We start from the raw sequence: 21720 nt of genomic DNA, 5'->3' as shown, positions 1-21720 counted from the left end.
ATAGGTTCAAAAACCAGAACGGGTTAGAGTAGGTATGCCTTTGTAGACAATAATCAAATCGTTGCGTGGAGGTGGGTCTCTTGTCCCACAAACAAGGGGGTTTCATACACCAATTTGGTATCTCGCTTGGCTATGACCTTAAAATTGGATAATAATAATAATTAGGATATAGATTGTTAGAAATTCATAATCTATAAGGGTGAAAGCATGGAGCAAGGTTACACTTTTTGGCAAGAGATGGCACGTTTGGGTGGAAAAAATGATTGCTCAATTGAGCCCTTTTTAAGCGCTCGATCGAGCTATTTGAGCACTTAAACAATGTAACCCAATGTTATTTAGGAGCTTGATTTAGCCATGTCTTTGCAACAGTCAAATGAAGGAGATTGGGTTTTGGATTTATTTTCTGGCTCAGGTAAGTTTTATTATATGAAATTGAATTTCAATATGTTATTTATTAATTTATATTTCATTGTACTAATTTACTTCATTATTTCTTTTGTGCTTGATAATTAGATACAACAGTAGCATGTTGCCTTCAAAAAGGAAGAAATTGCATTGCAATTGAAAAAGATCCGATACAATGCAATTTCATTCAGCAAAGAATTAATGCTCTTCAATTTCTTCTAGATGCAATGCAAGAAATTGGGTTGAAGAAAGGGGACTTTAGTGAATCACGTGCGGCAAAAAAGGCAAAGGAACTCCAACCACCATTACATGGAATGTTTGGAAATACATACATTGGGAGATTCGCAGACATCAAAGATCCATTAGAAGAGGAAAATGAGCAAAAGGAAGAAGAAAATATTTTGGAAGAAGAAAATGATGAAACTCTAGAGGACGAAGAGTTTGGATTACGTGACGTTGTTGATTAAATTCAAGTTATGCTTGGAAATCAAGCTTTGCAATGTTCTGACTTTGACATTTTATGAGAAGAATAAACACTCAATTAAGGTTGTTATGAGTTCAATATTTGTAATATGTGATTTTTGCATTAATTTTTAAGTTAATCATTATTTTTTGAAAAAAAAAGTGATTATTATTATTTTTTTGACATGAAGTTCATAAAAAAAACTACTATTTAACCATTTTTAGTTAAAATTTTTGTGTAAAAATTGTGATTTTGACATGTCAATTCTAGCAATAAATTATCAAAACATGTAGTTTTTTAGTTATATTTATGTTAAAAATGGTTATTTTTATGTCCATTGTTAAAAAATATTGTTTTTTAGAAACAATTATTTCATGTGGATTGAAAAATTAATTAAGGATGTATAAATATGTAGAATATCGAAAATTCAAAATATCGACCTTCTAATTTAAAAATGCAAAGCAATAAAAACCTCACTACAAAAACATTAAAATTAAAATAAAAAACAAGAAAATATGAAGAAAACGACCGCTTCAAAAATTATTAAATTTACAAAATAATTATTTACATTTCATACATTAGAAAATTTAAAGTCAAAAAATAGGTCTTTTAAAAAAAGGGTCTGATGCAGAATACCCACTTTTTCAAATCAGCATGAAAATCACTACCATTCTAAAACATAATGTACATAAAAAAATTTAAAGTGCCAAAAACTATGCTCTAAAAAAAACATGTGTGTTCTGCATCACCCCTTTTCAAAATGAGGTCACTTTTTTGCTATCTCTACGAAACGGGTAATAGTATCAGTTCCCGTTTCAAAGTTTATATTGTTCCTAGACCCAAAATTACTTGATCCATTTCATAGTCCTGATTTGCATAGTCAATCTCATTTCCCTCCCTATTTGCAATGTGTGCTTTCTGAGTTTCCGGACTATGCGCAGTTCTCCTAACCCAATGCACCTAGTGATAAGTTCCTACAGCCCTTTCACAACCTTGTTGTCGTGCAACAGTTTCATACATGTCTCCAGAAAGGTAGTGACCATTGAAGGATCCATTTGTAGGAATTTACAGGGTAAGTTCCTCAGAAAGAACACCAAAGGACACCGGTCACAAACAGATCACAGATCAATACACCAGTACTTTTGACGTGGTTAAAACCCTCAAAGAGGGAAATAGTCCACAGCCTAAGCCAACGCGGCCACTTCAGGCAATTTATTAATAAAAGAATGAAAATTTACATAAGCTTCTCTCATAGACGGATTACCCTACAAATGACCCTCCATGCTCTTTAAATAGAGATCATGGACCAATCGGGTGTTAAGCCATGGATCAAGTGTCGGTAATACCGAGGAGAGAATGAACCGTCGGATCACTACAAATCATGACTGTCGGATTGTAAGTTACAAAATGTACATAGTAAAGAAACACACTTTACCTAACTCTATACCTAACTCTATACTAGACCAAGTTGTACTTAACTATTTCCTATGTGTCGGAATATCCTAACATCCCCCCTTAAGAACAACTTGGGATAGGATTGAAGGATTTACAAATATGACACAATAGGAGAAGGAAGGAGGCACTAGAGCCTATCCCCCCTTAGTGACAACTTCCTGAATTCCAACCATAAATCGAAGTTTAGTGAACTTTGCCTCTGTGAGAGCCTTTGTAAAGATGTCTGCAACTTGATCATATGTTGAACGATATTGCACTTCAAGAACATGGTTGTGAATGAGCTTTCTGATGAAGTGCATGTGCAGTTCAATGTGTTTGTTGCGCTGATGTTGGACTGGATCTTTGCATAGTTGAATGGCACTTTGACTATCACACCAAAGTGTAGTCGGATGCTGCTGTTGAAAGCCAAACTCTGACAGGATCTGACGAAGCCACAAGGCTTCCTTACTAGCTTCTACGGCACCACAATACTCTGCTTCTGCTGAAGAAAGAGAAATGGCACCTTGTTTCTTGCAAGCCCATGTAATAGGTCCTGAACCAAGAGTGAACACATAACCTGCAGTAGACTTCCGATCATCAGGGTCACCAGCCCAATCGGAATCAGTGAAACCAACCAACAGAGGAGCTGCTTCGGCACTGTAATGAATCCCAAACTGAACTGTACCTCGAACATAACGAAGTATTCTTTTCGCTGCTTTCCAATGACTTTCATGTGGGTTTTTCATAAACCGAGCAACAAGGCCAACGGCAAAGGAAAGCTCAGGACGCGTATGGGTTAGATACAAAAGTTTTCCTACAAGTTGACGGTATAAGGTAGCATCAACTTCAAGAGAAGTACAAGTGACTAAAAGTTTGACTCCAGACTGAAAGGGAGAAGGGGCTGGCTTACAGTCTTCCATGTGAAAATGGCGTAGAATATCACAGGCATACTTGGACTGAGAAAGGGAAATACCTTCCTTGGATTGCAAGACTTGAAGACCGAGAAAATAATGTAAGTGTCCTAAGTCTGTCATTTCAAACTTCTTTTTAAGGCTAGACTTCACATGGTTTATAAGGTTGGGATCACTACCAGTCAGGATAAGATCATCAACATAAAGAACAAGAATGATAAGGGACTTGCCCACTTTCTTGGTGTAGACAGTATTGTCAGAATGACACCTAGAAAAGCCATTTTCTAAAAGAAAGTTATCCATTTTGGCATACCAAGCTCGAGGAGCTTGCTTGAGACCATAAAGGGATTTCTTAAGCCGACATACAAGGCTGGAGTCTGTTTGTATAAAGCCAATAGGTTGTTCCATATAGATTTCTTCATGCAAGTCCCCATGCAAGAAGGCGGATTTAACATCCATCTAATGGACTTCCCATTTGAAAGAGGCAGCAAGGGAAAGAACAAGGCGGATAGAGTTCATTTTGGAAACAGGGGAGAAGGTTTCAGTATAGTCAATGCCTTCAACTTGTGAAAAACCCTTCGCAACAAGACGAGCTTTATGTTTATCAACTTTCCCATCTGGTCCATACTTGGTTGTGTAAACCCATTTGCATCTAACAAGTTTTCGTCCCTTTGGTAGAGGAACAAGATCCCATGTATCATTTTCCAATAATGAATGATATTCTTCATTCATAACTACTTCCCAATCTAGATGGCCTAAAGCTTCTGCAAAGGTGTCAGGATCATAATTCACTGAAGCTTGAGCCAGTAAAGAAGAGGCTCTCTCGAACTGAGAACGTGTACGTCTCTGATCTGTAGGATCACCAGCAAGATCACCTGCTGCATCCCGAGTAGCACGAACCCATTTTGGACGCTGAGGAGTTGAAGGAGGATCCTGAGAAGGTGGGGGAGGATTTTCATCCTCGCTTTCATCATCTGAAGAAGAAATATTTTCAAAAGTAGAAGAGATAGGGAGAGGTGGCACATCCGTCGAAGTAGGCTCGCAGGCCGATATATTTTCAACAAACTTTACATCTCTTCTAATGATAACATTTTTGGACTTAAGTGGAATAAGTCTATATCCTTTGACATCTTCAGAATATCCAACAAAAATACATTTTTCACTCTTAGGTTCTAAAGCTTTATGTTTCTCATCTGGAATATGGGCCCATGCTTCACTTCCAAAAACACGAAAGTGACTTACATCTGGTTTGATTGAGCTCCATGCTTCTTCTGGAGTGATATTCTTTAAAACCTTAGTAGGAGTGCGATTTATTATGTAATTTGCACAGTTAATTGCTTCTGCCCAATAATTAAGACTAAGTCCTTTAGATTGAAGCATACAATTAGCCATTTCCTTTAAGGTGTGATTCTTCCTTTCAGCTACACCATTTTGTTGTGGAGTATATGGAACAGTATGTTGCATTTGAATTCCATTCTCAGTGCAAAAGTTGATGAATGTGTTTTTAACATATTCTCCGCCATTATCAGATCTTAGCTTAAGAATTTGATGTCCAGATTGTTTTTCAACAAAGGCCTTAAAGGCCAAGAACATGTTAAATACTTCACTCTTGAGTTTTAAGAAGTATACCCAAGTGCGTCTGGAGAAATCATCAATGAAAGTTAAGAAATACTTGTAGCCATAGAATGAAGCAACTGGAAGTGGACCACATAAATCACTATGCACAAGTTGTAAAGGGGCTGAGGCGTGCCAAGAGGCACGTTTTTCAAAATTGTCCCGATGATGTTTTCCGAGTACACATCCGGAACAAACACCATCTCTGCAAGATACCATTGGAAGACCTGTCACCATATTTTCTTTACATAGATTCTGAAGAGAGCAATAGTTTAAGTGACCAAATCGCTCATGCCAAAATTTGCTCACTTCATCATTATGAGCAACAAATACTGAGGGAAGATTTGATGACTCAAAGTTGTGAAACTTATACAACCTTGTAGAATCATCAGTAATGCCAGTAGCTAAAATCTGTCTAGGATCTCTTAGGTCCTTAATTACAACATCGTGAGGTGAAAATTCAACGATTTTACCTTCACCTGAATGGGTTATCTGATATACAGATAGAAGGTTGCAGGATAAGGTTGGAACACATAATACATCATTAAACTGACCATTGTCTAGATGAACAGTTCCAGTCCCTACAACACTAACAGATCTATCATCACCAACATATATATTTTTGGTGTTACAATCATTTAAAGAAGAAAACATGGCTTTGTTTTTGGCCATGTGATAAGAAGCTCCAGAATCAATGAGCCACTCATGAGAATGAGAAGAAGAAGATACATTTAGTGCATAGCCAGACCGAGATGCTTAACAACCACATGTAGAAAGTGCCATTCCTGAAGATGAAGTTGAAGTTGAAGAGTGCTCCAAATGGATGTTATGCTTCTTCATTGCTGCTTCCAAGGCTTCCATCTTCTTAAAGCATTTGGATTCTAAGTGGCCATCTCGATTACAAAAGTTGCAATGTCTATCAGTCTTCTTCCCTTTGTTTTTATTTGTCTTATCATTTTGTTGAAATGATTTTTCATTTTGAGGCTGAAATTGCTTAGGACCCTTGTTTGGTTTAGGACCATTCCTTTTAGGATACAACTTCTTAGGATTCTTTGGATTTGGTTGCTGCTGGGCTGCTAACGCTTTCTTAGAAGAGTTTCCAGATGAAGAAGACCAAGGTGTAAGAGTTTTTCTTGTTCTCTTTTTAAAGAATCACAAAAGGAATCAAAGGAAGGGGACTTGTAGGTTTGTCCTTGAGAAATGAAGGCTTCTCTTGTAGAATGGAAGGTGGAAACAAACACAGAATAGGCTGGTCCCAACTTAGTAAGAATGGAGTAGATAAGGCTACTATCTTCTTTCTTAACCTTAACACCTTCCAAGAGAAGTCTAAGGGTCTTGAACTTGGACAAAAAATCTTCAATGCAAGAAAAATTATTGGGGTCCAATGTAAGCAATTCATTTTCAAGTTGATGGGCTTTAAGTTCATTTTTAATTCCAAAGACTTTAGTAATCTGTTTCATTGCTTCATCAGGAGTATCAAGTTCTGCAATATGGAATCTAAGATCTGGAGAAATAGACATCCCTATCAACCCACGTGCTTGGTCTTGCCTATTTTCCCATTTGGCTGCCTTGTCTTCATCTTTCGGTTTGGTCTCTTGGCCTGTGGCTATTCTGTAAAGACCTTTACTTCTAAGTAAATCCATAATGTAGGACCACCATTGGAAGTAGTTGGTGCTGTCAAAGAGAGAGAGAGAGAGAGAGGGGTTGATGCTTTGGGTTGCGTGCTTGCTTTGAGAAATCTCTTTTTCCCTATAAAACAAAAAACACAAAACCCAACACGGATATACAAAAAAAAATGAACCTTGCGGCTCGAAGTTAGCTTTAGCCGGAAACTAAATATTTTCCTCAATGTTTCTGATTTTCCGAGATCACACTAAGGCGCAGCGAAAAAGAGCATACGCATGAGAAAAATCCTTCCTTTCTGTTTCTGATTTTCCCAGATTGCACAGAGTCGCAGGGCAAAGAGCATACGCAGAAATGAAAGGCATAGATCCAGTAATAAGAAAAAGCTAAATAAACCGAAAACCAAAATAAACAGAGAGAAAATAACTGTAAACTGCAAATAAACACTATATACCTCCAGATCTTAAAAATGATGCAGCTAGGGCTACCAGAAACCTTTTCGCGTGAAACGAAAGGGGTTCCTCATTGGAACAGATGCTCCCAACACAACAGAGCAGTCCTCTTGGCCTGAAAGTAGTGAGAAATAGTAGATCTAGGAAATGGTAGTCGGATGCAGTTCTATCGGCTTCAGATTTGGATCACCAACGGACGCGGCCCTCAAATAGCTCTGATACCATGTAGGAATTTACAGGGTAAGTTCCTCAGAAAGAACACCAAAGGACACCGCTCACAAACAGATCACAGATCAATACACCAGTACTTTTAACGTGGTTAAAACCCTCAAAGAGGGAAACAGTCCACGGCCTGAGCCAACGCGGCCACTTCAGGCAATTTATTAATAAAAGAATGAAAATTTACATAAGCTTCTCTCATAGACAGATTACCCTACAAATGAACCTCCATGCTATTTAAATAGAGATCATGGACCAATTGGGTGTTAAGCCACGGATCAAGTGTCGGTAATACCGAGGAGAGAATGAACCGTCGGATCACTACATATCGTGACCGTCGGATTGTAAGTTACAAAATGTACATAGTAAAGAAACACACTTTACCTAAATCTATACTAGACCAAGTTGTACTTAACTATTTCCTATGTGTCGGAATATCCTAACACCATTTCTGGCTCTAGTTGATCCTTACTACTTGAAGTGGAGGCCTCCATGAAGCTCTTCTTAGCTTCCATGAATGTCTCCTTCGCACGCTCTAAATCAAATTCAGGTTCCTTTGTAGGAGCCTTGCAAACCCACACACTTTATTGAGGCTGCTTACCTTTTTCATCTCCTGTCGTGATACCACTTCTGAGCACTATGTTTACATTTGGTTCCTCTTCGCGTGGCCTAGACCTCATCATTTGCAAATTCTGAGTCAAGGGATGCTGGAGTACCGCTTTCTCGCGCAGCCTCGTTATCAGTGTAGGTAGTCCTTTGCCTCATGATCAAATTCAGTACAGTATAAACATGATGTTTTAATCGGATTCGTACAATCGTGGGGATAGTGCCCTGGCCCTTCGCAATTGTAAGAAATTAGTTGTCTGTGACCCCTTCCTGGTCCCATTCCACGTCGACCTCATCCGCGCCCCTGAAATCCAGCACGTGCCATTCCTGCATTTGGGTCAAGGGCTCGTGTTTTGGCCTGCACCCTATAGACAAGACTCTGATCCATCATTAGCTCATAACTTCTGCAGGTGCGCTCATCATGGCCTACAGACCTGCAGAAATTACAAAACAATTGCTAGGATGTCTGTGTATACTTCTGCAATAGATGACAATTATCTGTAGCGTGTTTTCCTCCTATCTAACAAATCGTGCACCATAATGCAGGTGTCGTGCTCGGTCCTGCTTGTGCCTCTGGTCTTAATGGCATCGACCCTCCTCCCGCTAAGTAATTCGCAAAGACTGGACAATGGTCCTTGTCATGCCCCTGGCCCTTGCATTTTATGCACCATACCTCCTCGTGCGCTTCTTGGCAAGTTGTCTTGTCCTGTTTCAAACTCTGCATTTCCAGATACAAATTTTGCAGTTGCACATGTATTTGTTGGACTCCAAGACCAAGATCTTATATTGGGGTCTCGTGCAGTCTCATTGCAGTCTCCAAAGCTTCGGCTTGGGTGGATAACTTCTGCTGCGACAACACCATTATTAGATGCAGTGTTAGTGATGCTACAAACCATGCGAGGTGCTGCCCATTTGTCAAGGTCATGTTGACTTCACGAATCATACTCTTCAGTCTCTGGTCCAGATCCAATGGGGTCTCGTCTGGAAGCATCGAGATCTCCTTAAACTTGATAATCGATTGTGTCTCCAACTTTGGCCTGCTAAATTCCCTATTTAGCATGGCCTGGATATCTGTGATCCCTGCGTTCGAATGGTCATTAGAATGATTAATGTACCATGTCAGTGCGCGATCCTAGAATGCGCTCACCAATGTTGCCTTCTTTATATTGTCATCCATGACTCCTTGTGCTTCCCATACGGCCCTTACCATGAACCAAAATTGGTCCGGATCTTTATTCCCTACTCTCCTGAATACTGGAACTTTTATTGCACTCGCCATATTGAATTGTGGTGGTGGCAGAGGTGGTGTAGGTGGAGATGGAGGTGAAGATGGTGAGACTGGTGGCAGTGTAGGTGGAGGTGGTAGGCGCGGAATTCGTTGCCTTATCAGACTGACCGTGCTTCTCAGAGAAACTTTCGTGAGCTCTTCCTCACTTTCCTGCTAAGTCAAAATCAAGTTGTTATTCTCTATTTCTACGCTACCTTCGTTTCTATATATCCTCCTACTTCACGTAGCCCCAAACATCAATTTATTCACATAACCCGCTTTTCACAAAATAATATCTTAATCCAAGTGTTCAAAGATTTAATGTACTTACCCGCGGTCCTTTGAGGAAGCATCGTTCCACCTCGTTGTAGCTGATTGTCGTGTCTACTACGAACTCAGTGATAAATCCTCCTATAATCTGATCGAGGCAATGGTCCATAGCGCGTGTGATCTTATCTTTCGATGCTTCTAGTCTGCGCACTAATTCTGGAGTCCACACAATTGGTTTGTCAAGCCTGCACCTTCCCTGACTGTCTACTAGCTTCGCAGTCCACTCATACAACTCAGAGGGAAAGGATGCAAATAAAATTTCATGGATTTCCTTTATAAGTAGTGCTCCAACCATTGTTCCTTTGGTACTCGCGGATTCCTATTTTCCTGCATCGCGAACTCGTGAATCTTTCTATCTAACCACCCTTCAATTTCTTTCTTTGTTGGATTCCAGTCGCACGACATTAGACATCCCTTATTCAAATCCCGATCCTGGCAACGGAACCATTTGTTGGCTTGTTGGAGCCTGACCCAGGTTCAGAGATGATTTAGCCAAACAAATCCCAGTACTACTAGCCCTTTCGGCAACAGTCTGCGGAGCGCAGAATGAGGTCTCACCCGAAGTAGTATGGGAGGGTACTAGAACCAAGTTTCCACACCCTGGGGATGTCTGATGGGTTCTAGAGGTTCGCGGTTTGACCCTACACGCACGTCGTTACGCGCACTTATCAATACCTCGTAGCTGGTGATGCTGCCTTCGTGCATCCTTACTCAGGGCCCGAGAAGTGTTATTACCCAAACCCTTACTAGACACCCAATATTAGTGGATTAACTTAGCTTATCTGTATGCTTTCATTTATACTTAACAATATTCACCATTCATACAAAAGTGCGTAGTAAATAAACAGTATAATTGGACTTGATATTAAACATGTAATAACATAAGAATGGATACATGAAATTCAGATAAAACTTCTCTTTATTATTCTTATTTCTTGGTTACGAACTCGACTCTGCCCTATGCACTCAGCTGCATGGGTCCGCGCACTCAGCTGCGGACTCTACTAGGCCTCTACGCACTTAGCTGCAGAGCCTCTTCCTATTACTACGACCCAAGATACTAGACTCTGCTCTATGATTGCTATCTTTTTTACTCCATCCCTTTTCCAACTTAACTTCACTACTTTAAAACTTAGAGCCTCGCTCTACTTATACAATCCCATGGCCCGTGAACCATGGGTATGCTGACATTACATTCAAAACTTAGGGTGGACAGCCCTATGACTCTAACATACAATTCGTGCTCCGCACCCGCAATTCGCAGAGTTTTTACAACAATATTACTCAAAGCTTGGGCTTTGAGCCCCAAACCATGCTGTGGGGGGATTCCATGCTCAACAACATGTAGGAAAAAACTAGAGAAATTCAAGAAAGAGATTTTCATGAAAAGTGTGAAAATGGAAGCCAGAGTTTCCCCCGACAAGGACTACATTAAAAGAATGATCAACATGTTTCTTCAATGAGTCATGGACTTGTAATACATCTTACAGATTATTTTTTTCTAGTTCGAAATGTTGTTCAAGCAAGCAGAACACCAATTTCTACTACAACAAATCCATTTACTTTACAGTTTTCTTTGGACAATTGTGATTCTATTTAGAAATTTTGTCTTTGAAGACCATGTTTTGAATATGCTCTCATATAAATATGAGTTATGGCCACGCTCATTGACATTTTATTCTGGCATAATGTTTTCTATAAATTTCCAAAAATATGCTTTCAATTTTTCTATTACATTTAGTGTTATGTTGTTGCTTTAAACGAAATTGAACATTTGGAAATGATTTGGAATTATAGACATATATCTCTTAATAATAGAATACTACAATGAAAAGTTCCACTGAGCACAACAACTTTCGTTTGTACAGTCAAATATTTACACAAGGAATATCGTACTTAAAAAAATATAAATCCAAAAATCATAGATATAAATTAAATTAAATTAGTTTTGATCTTGTTGGGAAAAATTGTTTTTAATGCCTATGCCTTGAATATAAACACATTGTGAACTAGTTTTTATTTACAAATTGAACCATAAGAACTATTTTGCATTCAAAACCACTTGACTATATCAATTGTATGATAACATTTTTTATTTGTATTTGACCATATTCTTTCAAATTTTGTTTTATATCTCATATTTCATTCTCGATTAAAATACAATTTAACATTATTGCTAACTGCAATTCATTTGAGTTAATATTTGATTAAATCATTTAAGCCATAACTATGAATATGTCCAATGATGAGAAAATTTATTTTTCAAATCTAAAATATTATCAATAATATTAGCAATAAAATATTTTAGTGTGAAGTGCAGAGTTTTGCACAAAACAACTTTCTATGTACTTTGAACTTCCTCCAGACAAACAAAGCTTTTGTTCAATGAAATGTGGTTTTGTACATAACTTTCTATGCATTCCACGTAACTTTTACTCAATTGACTATTATATGCATAATTTATAACTAAAGTATTAGCAATAATACTAGCAATAAAAGCATTTCGTGCAAACTTTGTGTGGTCAAATATATACAAAGGTGTCTTTTTTGTTCTGAAATTACTGAATGACCTATTTTTACTGAATTGAGTATTGATATGCATTCTTTTTAACTAAACTATCAGCTATAATATTAGAAGTTAGTTCAAAATGTGGAAATAGGCACAAAGAGAACTTCCACAAGAGCCTACACAAATAGATATTTGAAATATCTAAAAATAAGCATTAATTACACTTAAAAGTATTAGTAGTAACTTTACATATGTCTCGAGACATAAAATTTTCATACGAAGTTGTGCAGACATTGTTGGTTGGAGAAACTACTGTAGAACAAGCATGGGCTAAGATAGAAATGTAGACTAAAAGTGGACCCCACTTAATTAGTTGCAGAGACAAGCAGATATCCATTATTTATCGCTAAAATATTAGCAACAATATCGTATAAGTCCAGCAGTTTCCTCAGTCTTATTATGAACAACAAATTTGCATTGTTTAATACTAAAATATTAGTAATAAAAACATTTAGTGTGAAGTGTGGTGTTTCGCACATTGAAAACTTCCTCCATAGAATAGACTACTTATGCTCTTTCATAAAAATGCCTTATTTGAAGCATATTCGGAGATACGAACATAAGCATAAAGATATAGCGTATGCGAACGAAGCTATATAGACATCATTGTGCGGAGCAAGAAAAACAGAACAAGCATAGTCTGACATAGAAATGTTGGTGAAATATGCACTCACACCCACACTCATATTCAATATTAATGCAATTTTGTACATAATTGCTTAAATAGTAGTAGTTATAACTAAAATTTGAGCAAAAAAATTAGTAATTTGTACAAAGTGCATATATCCACCCGCATAAGAGCTTGAAGAAACATATATTCAAAATATTCAAAATATTTACAATTAAAATATTAGCAATAACTCGGTATACTTCAATGGTTAACTAAAATAGCTGCGTTATTTGATATAGTCTACCCATGCGCTGACATAGGAATGTGCCCAAATTACAGACCCCACTTAATTAGTTATAGAGACAAACATATACGCATTATTTATCATACATTGAAAGCTTCCTCCACACAATGAACTTTCTTCGCACTTCTGCACAAATTACAATATTATTAATAAGAAAAGAGGGGGCTAGGGTGGTGGCAGTCTACACAAGTCATTGTGCGGAGCTTTTACTATGCAGATTACGAAGTTTGTACAGAAGAGCAGTTGTGTAGATCTTTTGATTTTAGATTTGTGTATCTTTGTGGAATGATTAATATTATTAGTTTCCATTGTGCAGTAGTTGCCTTGGGATTATTGTGAACAACAAATATGAATTATTTAATACTAAAATGTTAGCAATAAAAACATTTAGTGACAAGTGCAGTGTTTTGCACATTGAAATCTCTCTCTGCACAATATACTTCTTATGCACTTCTGCACAAATGCCTTATTTGAAAAATATTTGGAGATACAAGCATACGCATAAAGATATAGCATGTGTAGATGAAGCTTTGCAGACATCATTGTGAAGAGCAAGCAGAGCAGAATAAGCATAGTCTGACATAGAAACGTGGGTGAAATATGCACTCACAACCACACCCACATTCAATATTAATGCAGTTTTGTATATAATCACTTAAATAGTAATAGTTATAACTAAAATATGAGAAATAATATTAGCAGTTAGTACAAAGTGCATATATTTTCCCACACAAGAGCTTGAAGAAATAGATATTTGAAATATTTGAAATATTTACAATTAATATATTAGCAATAACTTCATATTTGTTAATAGTTTATTAAAATATCTACTTGTTGTGGTATAGTCTACCCATGTGCTAAGACAGAAATCTGGGTGAAATGTGGACTCCACTTAATTATCTATAGAGACAAACATATACACATATTTATCATACATCGAAAGCTTCCTCCACACAATGAACTTTCTACGCGCTTCGTAACAAATTAAAATATTATTAATAATATAAGGGGAGGGGGGGAATAGCAGGCAACACTAGTCGTTGTGCGGAGACAATTTTACAAATTTTTAGATCATATGTCGTATAAATGTTTATAGAGGACAGGGTATATGCAGGAGAACAGGGAATATTATCAGGTTTCATTTTGTGGAGCTTATTATGTGGATTACGAATTTTGCACGGAAGTGAAGTTGTGTAGGGATTTTGATTTTAGAGCTATGTATATTTGTGGAATGATTAATATTATTAGTTTCCATTGTGCGGGGTGGTGCAGAGGGTGTTGTTCCAATGTTCTGATTTTTCCAGGCCATAGAATCTTGATCTATCTTATCGAATATAATCAATTAAATAATTATCTAAGCATAGACTATGTTATTAATAAAATATGCCTTATTTAATACTAAATAAAATATCAACAATAAAATCCTTTTTTGCTAAGTGGGGCAATCCACATATTGAAAGCTTTGTCTCCACAATACAGCTCATCCGCACTTCTGCACATATTCCTAATTATTTACAATTAAAATATTATCAATAATATAAGCATAAAGTATCCATTTCAATAAAAGACTTTAATGTGAACATAGGCTCAAAAACTTTATGCAAACAAAATCAATTAAATAGAAATAGAGACAAAAACAATTGTACAATGAAAGCTTGAAAGCTTCTTCCACACAATTGACTTTTAATTATTATCTAGGGAAGGAGTTGTGTGGGGATGGTTATTCGTGTGCGGAGGTTATGAGGGGAACAAATGCATGTGCGGAATTTTTGCGGGGTGAGAAAAATGCAGAAGCCTTTTAATTGTAATGCATTTTGATATTGGTTTTAATTCAGTTGGTTGAATGTGAAAGTGCATACAATGGAAGCTTGAGAGCTTAAATGAAAAAATGATTAGTTGTGCGGACAAAGCTTTCCAGACCCAAAATAAGATGCCTCATTTTCATTATGCATATGCAGAAACAATAATAATGAGATATAGAAAATTCGGAATAATAAAAATGAAATATGAACCCCGCATTAACAATTCACCTTTGTCGATTTCTGATTCGCATTTGCCAGTTTCTTAGCTGATGAACTTGTTTTGTAAGGCTCATTATGCAGACAAGTGCATATGCTCCTCATTGTTATCCTTTACCAATAAATAGTTTCATTTTAATTTATTTTAACTAAAATAAATAATAATTATGAACAAAAGACAAAACAGTTACTAATTGTGCGAAAGAAGTTGTGCGGAGGTGGCAATAACAAGAAAATGCAAGTGCGAAAAACACTCTCAAAAAGGATTTAATATCGTATATACAAGAAAATAGAGGCGACAATAAAGAGAAAATGCAAGTGTGAAAAGCATTCTCGAATAAGGATTTAATAACATATATATACAAGAAAACAACTAGTTGTGCTAAGAAAGCTATTCAAAAACACATTGAAAGCTTCCTCTGCACAATACAACTCATCCGCACTTCTGCATATACGCCTAATTATTTACAATTGAAATATTACCAATAATATAAGCATAAAGTATTCATTTCTAATACTAAACTATTGGCAATAAAAGCCTTTAATGTGAACGTAGACTGAAAATCTTTCTGCAAAGAGAATCAATTAAGTAGCGGTAGAGGCAAGGACAACCATACAATTAAAGCTCGCAAGCTTCTTTCACACAATGGACTTTTTAATTATTATCTAGGAAGGATTTTTGTGGAGATGGTTATTCATGTGCAGAGATTGTGCAGAGAACAAATGCATATGCATAATTTGTGCAGGATAAGGAAAATGCAGAGAAGCCTTTTAATTGGAGTTGTGCGGAGATGGTTATCCATGTGTGGAGATTGTCCAGAGAACAAATGCACGTGCAGAATTTGTGTGAGACGAGGAAAATACAGAGAAATCTTTTAATTGTAATGCCTTTTGATATTGGTTTTAATTCAGGTTGTTGAATGTGGAAGTGAATACAATGGAAGCTTGAGAGATTAGTAAGATGTTGCAAGGCCATTTTTGTTATGTGTCTGCAGAAATGGTAATAACAACATATAGCAAATGCGGAATAATAAAAATAAAATACAAATCTCACATTAACAATTCACCTTTGTCAATTTGTGGTTTGCATTTTCCATTTTCTTAACTAATGAGCTTGTTTTGTAAGGCTCATTGTGTGGACAAGTGCATATGCTCCGCACTATTATCCTTTAGCAATAAATAGTTTCATTTTAATTTATTTTAACTAAAATTAATAATAATTATGAATAAAAGACAAAATGGTTACTAATTGTGCTAAAACAACTATGCATAAATGGTAATAACGAAAAAATACAAGTGCGAAAACACTCTCCAAATTTTTTTAATAACAAATGTATGAGAAAACAACATCCAAAAATGAAATAAATGCACAACAAACACTCCTTTAATCAATTAATTAGTGATAGAGGCAAAAATCATGTTCCATCGCAACTATTCACCTTATTTATAGATTTTTTGTGTTTTAAGAATTTCAAAGCTTTTTATATGATTGTTGTTTATAATATAATAATATTTAATTAATTTGGGGTTTTTCCTTAACAACATTTATCATTTAGATTATACATGTTTGTGTTATTCCTTAAATGTGGTGGAAAGTGAATGTTTTTAATTAATTGTTTATGTGATTTAGTTTTCTAATATGGTAAATTTAGATCATTATTTAGATCATGATTGAAAAAGATTCCGACTCATAAACCATTCTTATCCATATCTCAATCTCTAAATAATCCATACTTCTATTTTTTGTTTTATTATATCTAAATATTTAATATTTCCTTTTTTCTTATCTCCTTCGACTAACAATTTCTAGTCTCTTGGCCCTTGAATTTTGGATATATGAATCCCTTTCATATGACATCATAAACTTCGTGTAATTTTTGCAAATGAAATTATTTCAATTTGATTCAACAAATTTATTTATCTTTAATATTATTTAGGAATTTTGAGAATTTTTTATTTTATTTTAGTAAATATCGATAATTACTTTTGTTTTTTTGGAAATACGGTTTTAGGATAGTAAATTGTTTTTATAGTATGTAAGTATAATCTATTTTATGTAAGTTTTTTTTCAATTATTATTATTATTTTTCATATAATCAATATAGTTGGGTAATTTCTATAGCCATCAAGATACTTACCTTATGGTATATTTCACATAGCAAAGATAAAAGAAATCATAAAAATTAACTAAATTAAAATTTTATTTTAAATTATTATTATTATTAATTATAAAATGAATTGATGGGGTGGCACGAGCTCGAGGGGTTATTCTCAACCCCTATGGAAATTTTGAAATTGAGTATAGTTAGGGGTTAGGAAATTGAGAAAATAATGTGACAAAGGCATATTTATTACTGCAAAGGCTTTTTATGTCCAAAGAATTAAACATTGAAGATCTGGTGATGTTGGAAGATTCGCTGCTAGTTATCTATCACATTATTCATGGATCTTTACCTAAGAATTGCAATATGTGAAGCATTATCGATCAAATCAAGCATCTCAAACAAGTCTTCTCTACTATTAGCTTCTTACATATGTTGAAAATGAACAATTCTACAACAAATGATCTCGCCAATAAATATGTAAACTCAGACATAGGAGTCCTAATGAGAAATTGCATTCCTTCTCATACAACCATTCCTTTACAATGCGTGTGCTATGTAGTGTAAATTTTATTTGTATCTACATGTATTTTGGAGAATCTACACCTCCAAGGACCTTGTGTCCTTTAGGATAGTAAAATAGCTAATAGATATTGAAAATAAAGGTCGGTGTGAGATTACAAGTATAGCTAATCTCAAAAGATTTTCATTATAATCACCTCATGTACAAGTTACAATCGACGTGTAGATTTTGATTTAATACAATATTATCATCACGGTTAAAAAAATATATAAAAATAATTAATATATGAGATAAACATATACACATTTTAGAATATAACAAGAAAAAAACTAGTAAAGTAATAATAAGTAATAAGAGTTCAATGCCATAAACAAAAATCGGATCAAAGCTGAATCTAACACTTGTGGACATGATAGAGAGAAAGCCCATCTCCTTAACGTTTTTGTTAATAATGGTTATAGTAGGCACCAGGGTTTGAAAGCTTTCCTTAAAGCCAACAAAGGTCCTAAGGTTAAGAGAGACCCTAAGGATTGAGTCTCAGGGTTTCATCTCCCTTTCATCGAGGGGATCACTAATAAGATCGCGAGGATCCTCAGAAGGCATAGTGTTCCCTCTACTTTTAGACCCCTTAACACCATCAATAGCTCCCTTAGATCAGTAAAAGACTCTATTGACCCCAAGGACATGAAAGGTGTCTATGTTATTCCTTGCTCCTATGGGACCCCTATGTTGGTGAGACAGGGCGTTCTATTAATCAAAGGATTCATGAGCACTCAACTGACATTAAACATGGGAGGACCCGGTCTTCCACCTTGGCAGAGCATGCAAAAAAGACTAAGCATCACATATGCATTGAGGAGGCCCGGGTCATTGCCAAGATTGCTCCTTTTCATCACCAGAAGTTTAGGGAGGCCATAGAAATTGAAAAAAGGCCGAGGAATCTCAATAGGGATGACGACTAGAAAATTAGCAGCTATTGGATCCCTACCCTTTCTTCCTAGCTTCCCTTTCCCCCAACCCCCGCCCCTTGTGTTGTTCTGTGAGGTCTTCTTTGTCTTCTAGATCGTTTGTTTTCATTTTTCCTTCTCGTCTCTTTGTTTTTTATTCAATTTTTTGTATTTTATTTTAGTTTTACTAATTCTCTTTCACTCCTTCTAGATCAAAAATAAGAACAAAATGTTTCAATAAGTAATAAAAATCCTTTTAATTAACATAATTGTATAAATAAATGAAATAAAAATTTTTATGTTCTGATACATTGATGAAGGAATTTCAAAGATGTGAACTATTTATCTTACCAACCCTTTACATATAATTAAATAAAATTAATAATGAATTAACTAACCAATTAGAAAAAGCTATATTCTTTCTCGTTAGCTCTTCAATGATTTTAATTTAATTAGGAGAAATTTTCTACATATTCAATACTGTTAGATTCCTTAAATTTAGTATGAGGTCAATTATTTAACTAACTTAATAGGTTATCCATTTAATAAACTTTTATTAATTTTTCTTATCATTATTTCATATAATTTTTATTTTTTTTAACAGAGTCGGGTACTTTTGTATTATAAAAAACCTCAGATACAAAGTTCTAGTACATAGACGTAATAGATTTGGGCGATGAGGATCAAAACCGGGTGCGCAGACCCATTTTCCTCGTTGCTGCCTCTGTGAAAACTAAAAGTAAATAGGAAACGGCTATATTGCCAAACAAAAGCGCCACCTAACCAGCAAAATTTACAGTTCATATCTTCTAGGGAAGTTTCTGAGTGGCCGAGTCATCAGGGAGGGGATCTTTCCTGGCACTGGCTTTAGTTGAGGCCTCAGCTTGGAAGCTCTGGGAGAGAGTTCTGATCTGCTCTATGGCTTCCTCCAGATGGCTGCACCTCTCCTTCAGAGTTTCGATTTCTTCTCTTTGCTTCTCCAGCTTCTTCCGCTTCGGTCTGCTATCTGCTTGATAATCTTCCTTTAGCTCATTGAAGTGCTTGACAAATCTGTTGATCATGATTGTATGCGTTTTGCACATAGTGCACTCCTTGTTGAAGATCCTGTCTATTGGATTGTTTGCGGGCTCCTGAACATTCGGCTGGTCTTGCTGATCCGCCATCTCAATGGGCTGGTTGGGAAAGTCTGTAATATGGGGAGACAGATAGAATCCGGGGAGAAGGGAGATATCAGGAGGGGAGGCGGTATATCGAAGCAGGTAGAACAGATAAGGGAGGTACAGAGAGCGCTGGGGAAGGAGAGGGCTGGGAGCTCTACGGCAGCCAAGAAACCACTTGTTAGCGAAATTTGAAACAACAATACATATACCAGCAATTACCAGGGACAAAGAACGGAGGTCGGGATCCCCCTGAGAGCTGGGAGCTTCAGAAGGAAGCCAATGCTTGATGTGAGCTCAGAGGAGAAGCCTTGCGATGCTGTAAACTGTGGAATCACAGAGGCCCGTGCTGCAATATATAGAGGTTGTGAAGCTCCTCAGGTGCTTAAACCAATGCTGAGAGGATCGGCTTTTGAAAGGGTTGAGATCCCTTGAAAAGATTTTGCTGCGATCAGATAGCGTGCGAAGGGGATGGGCTCGATCGTGAAGCCAGAGAATGACTGCGCTAAACATATGACAATCCATGATAAGGCCAAGCGCAATGATGTGGACCAAGTCAGGGGGGCGGATTTGGCTTTTTTGGTACCATTTTGTGCAGTTGAGGAGATTTACGGGAGGAAAGGAAGATTTAATGAAGAGCTTGAATTGAGGGAAATGATGCCTGAGGTGACTATTTTTCTGGGATGAGGGGGTGGAAAGGGGTTGCTTACGGTATGGCTTTGTCATAAACTTCATCATTTTCTCTGACCTGGCCTGTCTGTCTGCTTGTTGCTTTGTTAGCTTGTTCATCTGCCTCCGTATTGTGTCCTCTTAGAACATGCTTGAAGATGACTCCGCTTATTCTCCTGGTGTTTTCCAATATCCTGCTTTTGATGCTGTTCAGGGCCATTTGCTTGAAATCCTTCCCAGATGACATGGCTGCAATGATAATAGCAGAATCTCCCATAATTAACAGGTTTTGGAGGCCGAGTTTTCTTGCTATAGAGGTCCCCAGGAGGAGGCTATAAGCCTCTGCCTTATTATTGGACATACATCCGAGTCCCCATTCATATGTCACGATGGTTTTTCCTTGAGGATCTCTGATGATTCCTCCGGCTCCGGCTTGGCCCGGGTTATTTTTTGAGGCCCCATCAAATTGAAGGGAGGGTCTCCTTTGTTTTTGTATCCAATTTCTGACTTCCTCCTTGGTCCCTCTCAACTTCCAATCAGAGTTACCTTTTCCTGTGCTTACATTTTTTTGAGATCTTGCTTCATAGCTGAACTTGCTCATCCACTCTTTTTCTCTTGGATCTCCCGGTTCCGAGTCTACATGGGTTATCCCATTAGCTCCAATGGTCTCTGAGATGAGTGCCATCGCTTTACCCAGGATGCTGGAGATGCTGGGATTCCTGTTATTGAAAATGCACTTGTTTCTGGCGATCCATATCTGCCAGCATAGGTTTGGGGGTATACTGTTCCACAACCTTTTAGCTAGGATCTTGCCTTTTTTGGGTTGAGGGTAGCTTTTTTCCCAATTTTTCTGAAGGAGTATAATCTGGTTGGGAAGATCGCCTATATTTAGAGGGCTGGTGATGAGTTTCCAGCAAGATCTCGCGAGGGGGCACTCTATAAATAAATGATTGCTACTTTCCTCTGCTGCCCTACACATGCAGCAGATTGAAGGGCCATGTATGCCCTTCTTCCTGAGATTTTCCGCTGTGAGAATTTTGCTGTGGAGAAGGGTCCAATTGAAGAATTTTACCTTTGGTAGGCATTCAGCTTTCCAAGCTGTTTTGTAAAGAGGCCAGTTGTTTATTGCTGAGGCATTTTGAAGGGTTTTATAGCCCTCTTTGACCGTGTAGCTGCCACCGTTGGGATCCCATACATATTTATCTTCTGACATTCTGTGAATGGGTGCTGAGCCTATGAGTGATGTCTTGAGATCAGCCCAGAGGTTCTTGAGGTCATTAGGGAGAGGGAGAGACTTCCAGCCTATCCAACTGTTGTGTTCCCAGATAGAGATGTCATAAAGTGTCTTGAGATTTTCCTCTGTCATCCACCGTTGCAAGGGCCTGAAATGATCTTCCCTTGCTTCTGAGCCCATTATTCTGTCCACCCAAATGCTGATGTCTCTGCCATTGCCCGGAACTCTTGAGATACAGGTTTTGAATTGGGGAAGAGTTTTTT

Source organism: Pinus tabuliformis, chromosome 8, assembly GCF_031772625.1.
Source record: "Pinus tabuliformis cultivar Carrire ecotype Pingquan chromosome 8, CPIR1, whole genome shotgun sequence".
Lineage (NCBI taxonomy): Eukaryota > Viridiplantae > Streptophyta > Pinopsida > Pinales > Pinaceae > Pinus > Pinus tabuliformis.
The sequence above is the reverse complement of the archived record's forward strand: the minus strand, read 5'-3'. Positions refer to the sequence as shown.